The 6,000-nt window shown below is 40.6% G+C and overlaps 1 protein-coding gene and 1 pseudogene across 8 annotated transcripts in view; both read left to right on the top strand.

Annotated features, from left to right (window-relative positions):
• Positions 1-2,057: 2,057 nt before the first annotated feature.
• Positions 2,058-4,269, top strand: LOC139584506 (guanylyl cyclase inhibitory protein-like; annotated as a pseudogene).
• A 213-nt stretch (positions 4,270-4,482) lies between these two features.
• LOC139584505 (liprin-beta-1-like) overlaps positions 4,483-6,000 on the top strand; it is a 59,175-nt gene continuing 57,657 nt past the window's right edge. For 3 of the 8 annotated variants that reach the window (XM_071416458.1, XM_071416460.1, XM_071416456.1), the window contains exon 1: positions 4,484-4,691. The gene's annotated coding sequence lies outside the window, so the exon portion shown is untranslated. Of the gene's footprint in view, positions 4,692-6,000 lie in introns of all 8 variants that reach the window. The other 5 variants (XM_071416459.1, XM_071416455.1, XM_071416462.1 and 2 more) reach the window with 3 other exon arrangements.

Raw genomic sequence — 6,000 nt, 5'->3', positions numbered from 1 at the left:
TCCGATGATACCCCCGGACAGGGCCAAACAGGAAGGATATAACCCCACCCACTTTGCCAAAGCACAGCCCCCACACCACTAGAGGGATATCTTCAACCACCAACTTACCATCCTGAGACAAGGCCGAGTATAGCCCACAAAGATCTCCGCCACGGCACAACACAAGGGGGGGCGCCAACCCAGACAGGAAGATCACGTCAGTGACTCAACCCACTCAAGTGACGCACCCCTCCTAGGGACGGCATGAAAGAGCACCAGTAAGCCAGTGACTCAGCCCCTGTAATAGGGTTAGAGGCAGAGAATCCCAGTGGAGAGACAGCAAGGGCGGTCCGTTGCTCCAGAGCCTTTCCGTTCACCTTCACACTCCTGGGCCAGACTACACTCAATCATATGACCCACTGAAGAGATGAGTCTTCAGTAAAGACTTAAAAGTTGAGACCGAGTCTGCGTCTCTCACATGGGTAGGCAGACTATTCCATAAAAATTGAGATCTATAGGAGAAAGCCCTGCCTCCAGCTGTTTGCTTAGAAATTCTAGGGACAATTAGGAGGCCTGCGTCTTGTGACCGTAGCGTACGTGTAGGTATGTACGGCAGGACCAAATCGGAAAGATAGGTAGGAGCAAGCCCATGTAATGCTTTGTAGGTTAGCAGTAAAACCTTGAAATCAGCCCTTGCCTTAACAGGAAGCCAGTGTAGGGAGGCTAGCACTGGAGTAATATGATAAAAAATTTGGGTTCTAGTCAGGATTCTAGCAGCAATATTTAGCACTAACTGAAGTTTATTTAGTGCTTTATCCGGGTAGCCGGAAAGTAGAGCATTGCAGTAGTCTAACATAGAAGTAACAAAAGCATGGATAAATTTTTCTGCATCATTTTTGGACAGAAAGTTTCTGATTTTTGCAATGTTATGTAGATGGAAAAAAGCTGCCCTTGAAACAGTCTTGGTATGTTCGTCAAAAGAGAGATCAGGGTCCAGAGTAACGCCGAGGTCCTTCACAGTTTTATTTGAGACGGCTTTACAACCATCAAGATTAATTGTCAAATTCAACAGAATATCTCTTTGTTTCTTGGGACCTAGAACAAGCATCTCTGTTTTGTCCGAGTTTAAAAGTAGAAAGTTTTCAGCCATCCACTTCCTTATGTCTGAAACACAGGCTTCCAGCGAGGGCAATTTTGGGGCTTCACCATGTTTCATTGAAATGTACAGCTGTGTGTCATCCGCATAGCAGTGAAAGTTAACATTATGTTTTCGAATGACATCCCCAAGAGGAAAAATATATAGTGAAAACAATAGTGGTCCTAAACGGAACCTTGAGGAACACCGAAATGTACAGTTGATTTGTCAGAGGACAAACCATTCACAGAGACAAACTGATATCTTTCCGACAGATAAGATCTAAACCAGGCCAGAACTTGTCCGTGTAGACCAATTTGGGTTTCCAATCTCTCCAAAAGAATGTGGTGATCGATGGTATCAAAGGCAGCACTAAGGTCTAGGAGCACGAGGACAGATGCAGAGCCTCAGTCTGACACCATTAAAAGGTCATTTACCACCTTCACAAGTGCAGTCTCAGTGCTATGATGGGATCTAAAACCAGACTGAAGCATTTCGTATACATTGTTTGTCTTCAGGAAGGCAGTGAGTTGCTGCGCAACAGCTTTTTCTAACATTTTTGACTACTTTCCCTGTAGTGAGATCATGAGATCACTCATGACTACAGCTGCTTTTTGGTAATTATATTTAGATCAACCCTGCCCTCTCCTCCTTTTAGCCCCCCTGCTAGGAGAATTACATTTCCATAATTTTACAAATGTGATACCACTTGGGTAAGTGTGATTAAGTGTGCCCATGGTAAGCTGGTGTAAAGTTCTGTTTTCTTAACCAGCACTCCTACTCTGAGATGCTTTAAGGATCAGTTTTGCTTTTCAGATCATAATAATTAAGACTGGGGGAACCTGATTCTATGTCAGCGCTCCTACTCTAAGACGCTTTGTGAATATGGGTTGTGGTGTGTACATAAAGTCGGTACTGTGGAGGGTCCATTCTGTTGATATGACAGGCTGCATCTCTACCCTGCAGGAGAGGGACTACCTATGTCACAGAGCTCTATGAGTGGTTTAGGTAAGAATTCTAGCTATGTCATTTCAAAATATATATTTTTTTGTTAAGTTAAATATATAATGTCTCTTGTTCACGAATGATAGCAATCAGAAACTGACCATAAAAACCAAAGGACATTCAACTTAAAAGCAAGAAAAGCAATCTACTGTATCACACATTGAACCTCTTAAAAGAAATCCATTTAACTTTTTTGGGACAAAAGTAGGAAAAAGTATCTGAGAATGACAGGGAAAAGATAAGCTTCTGTTAGTCTAGCTACCATTGTTTTTGCCATTTTCTATCACTCTATGGAACTCTGTATTTGTGACATACAGTACAAATGTTTCAACCAAGAAACAGACACTTTAAAAGTGGTTTTAAAACCGTTAAAAAATACAGCTGAATCTATATAATTTTACGTTATTGATTGATTAGATATAATTGTATCGTTTAACTCTAATCTTTTCATTTCAAAATATTTATCTCTGTGTTCTTTTCTTTGGTTGTCTATTTATGATAGAAAGTTTATGAATGTGTGCCCCGGTGGACTGATTACTCTGCATGAGTTCCGGAGATACTTCTGTAATGGAACTGGGGGCAATGAGTCAGCTACGCTGAGCAGATATTCACCATCTTGGATAATAACAGGGTAGGCACCAAAAACATACTTTTCTTATCTTTAAACAAACTTTTTTTCCTTTTGTCTTTTCAGTCTTCTCAATATTTTTTTCAATGTTAGCCATCCTCAGAACAGACAGAAGCTCTGTATTGCTGCACTGGTATTTGCATAATTCTTTACAAAATGCTGGCAATACTTTACCTTTTGTTACTCTGCTACTGTTGTAGTATCACTAACTATTATCTAACAAAATTGTACTAATATATTGTCAGTACAGGTAACTGCATAGTAGTAGAATTAAGCCTTTTTTACACAAGTGGAATAGGGAACAGACGTTACCACATAGGTATAAGGGCAAATTAAGGCAAAGTGTTACCAGAATATTTAATACTGTGTGAGAGACTGAGGATCTGTGGTTATGCACAGGGTGGGGTTGTTGGTTTACGGGAGTATGTGACAGCCATCAGTATGCTGATTGAAGTTAGCCCAGTAGAGATACAGTATAATATATTATATTTCATTATGTCATCCCAAGGGGTACTGTAGATGCAATGCATTATGAGGATGAAAATTGAACATTGTTACTGTTCTTTGCCTTGCTCAAACATCTTTGCTCAAGATCAGATCACTTCTCAGGGTAATTCAATATAATTGAATCATTAGTGAAATGTATGTGGGTGCCATGGGAGGCTGGGAACCTACTGGCCACTGCGTTGCACTGGCAGTGGCACTTGCCCCAACTGCATTTGTAGCAGATGTTACTGTGCTTGTTATTCACTAGATGGTGCTAAATGTCAAATTTCACAAAGTATATGGTCTCTGATTACACAGGGTGTGTACAAGATGAGTGTGGCAGCCTTGTTCACCAAGCCGAACCCACTTACAGCTGAGGAGCACACCAACAGAATATTTGTAAGATTGGATAAAGACAACAATGGTAAGGATCGCACAGGAACCATTTCAAAACACAGGTAATCCTAATGTAAGGTTACAAAACCTACAGCATCCCAGTTAGCTATCGCTGCAGTTCCTCTCCCTCTATTCTAATCATCCAGACCTGCCTTGAACTGTATTTTCTGGGATTTGTGATTGTAACTACATCTTGTGAGTGTGCAGCCAATACAAGGCTGTAAACATATCATTTTGATCATTCTATTGTATTCTATTTTCTTCTATAACATTCAGTTCTATTTAGCCATCAGCCTGGAAGAGTTCATTGTGGGGGCCCTGGATGATGAGTGGATCAGGGAGATGCTGGAGCGTGACCCCAACACTGAATGTGGAAAGGATGGCGCTTGAGTAAAGAGAGACAGAGAGGTGATGTGGGAGGTGATGTGGATGGATCCAGACCTTCATTTCATTCTCTCTTCGATGTCAGCTGATGCACTGAACTGGACATATGGGCTGAGACAATCTCTGGAATCTAGCTATCTGTGCAACGTTTCCAAACGCCAAGACTATCAGTGTTTTTATGTGTTACAGATCTTGAAAGCAACACTGTAGCTGAGTTCCATTCCTAAACAAAATACCATTCTATTAACAAGGTCTACGATGTTTTTCCCCCTTATTGTACAAGAAAGGCAATAGAACACTGGAAATTTGAAAAGTAATTATGAAATACATTTTCCAGACCATTTCACTTAGGCTACGTGTGTGCCCCCTACAGACCACATGGGTTCGTCTTGCTTTTTAAAGTTGATTGGCAGGCACGTCCCAAGCTCTGAAAAGATCACAGAGACGTCCCTCTTGCCAAACCAATCCAGTCGGGAGCGGGGCGGGATGTGCCTGTCTGCGATGACGTTTCCACTTTCCAACTTCCCATCGTCCCATTTCCGACATGGCGTAGAGAAGAGGCAACGCAGCGGGCTGGCATTGTAGCGGAAAAGTTGATAAAGTACAGGGATTTCGTTATTTCAGTAGGAGGATATATAAACAGTTGGAAGTTATAACTAGGATTCAAGCAAAGTTTCGGTAAGTGCGACATTTATGCAGATGTTTTGTATCCATCTAATTCAGTCACAGTGAGTAGTGGCTGCTGTGATTTGGCAACAATGACAATGTTGACAGTCGTGATGTTACTTTTATCCAACTCATTCTAATATTAGCACTTTTAATGACATACTTTTGCAATGTTAGTTTTGCACATTGAGTTCTTTGCAAGAAAACTTATTGACATCTTTTATTTTGTTCCAGTGAATGAATGTAGCCTACGTACGTCAAATTAGTTATTAAAAAAGTGACATTTTATAATAATTAAACCCTAACAGATAGCATGTAGCCAGCAACGTGGCTTCTCACTTTAATCTACAGTAGGGGACTTCAACCTTTTCTTGCCCAGGGACCCCCTCCCAGGCAAACCGGCGACCCAGGGACCCCAATCATATGTTAACAAAAAAAATGTCACGTCCTGTCAGGTGAATGATAATGGCAAGGAGAAGTAATCAACATTTTAAAAAATTATATAATTGTGATTTTTTTTTAAATTATTGACCTCCCCACGTTGTTGGAAGAGGAAGTATAACTCTATAGCGGGGATTTTCAACAAGATATAGCTGCGGGACAATTTTTTTTTCTTGAGCGATGGTCAGGGCGCCCAACCTGGTCTCATTCTGTCTGTTAATCTGAGACACTCGATTTAGTATGATATGTTGTTACTTTTCGTATGGTATGTATTAATTTGTGAATGTCATAAACCTTATATTCATTTCGGATTGGACGTTAAATGGCTGTCCTGACTCTCTGTGGTCACTAAAGATCCCACTTATCGTAAGAGTAGGGGTGTTAACCCCTGTGTCCTCGCTAAATTCCCAATCTGGCCCTCATACAGTCAACTAATCATCCCCAGTCTAGAATTGGCTCATTCATCCTGGTAAAATACGGGTTATTTATTATTTTTTAAATATGTTACTAATTACAATTTGTATTATATGTTATGAATTAGCAAAATGTACAATATGTTACAAATCTGAAAAATGTACTACATGTTACGAATTTGCAAAATGTATGATTTGTTACAATTCTAACTAGGTGACTAATGTTAGCTAGCTGGACGTTCGCGTTATACACCCACCCCGACTTTAGTTTTTTCCTTAAATAACCATATGTCTTATGTAACCATACCACACGTAACATACACTACATGCCCAAAAGTATGTGGACATCTGCTTGTCGAACATCTCATTCCAAAATCAAGGGCATTAATATGGAGTTGGTCCCCCCTTTGTTGCTATAACAGCCTCCACCCTTCTGGGAAGGCTTCCCACTAGATATTGGAACATTG

This window comes from Salvelinus alpinus, chromosome 9 (assembly GCF_045679555.1).
Source record: "Salvelinus alpinus chromosome 9, SLU_Salpinus.1, whole genome shotgun sequence".
NCBI lineage: Eukaryota > Metazoa > Chordata > Actinopteri > Salmoniformes > Salmonidae > Salvelinus > Salvelinus alpinus.
This window is presented reverse-complemented; position numbering and strand designations above follow the sequence as displayed.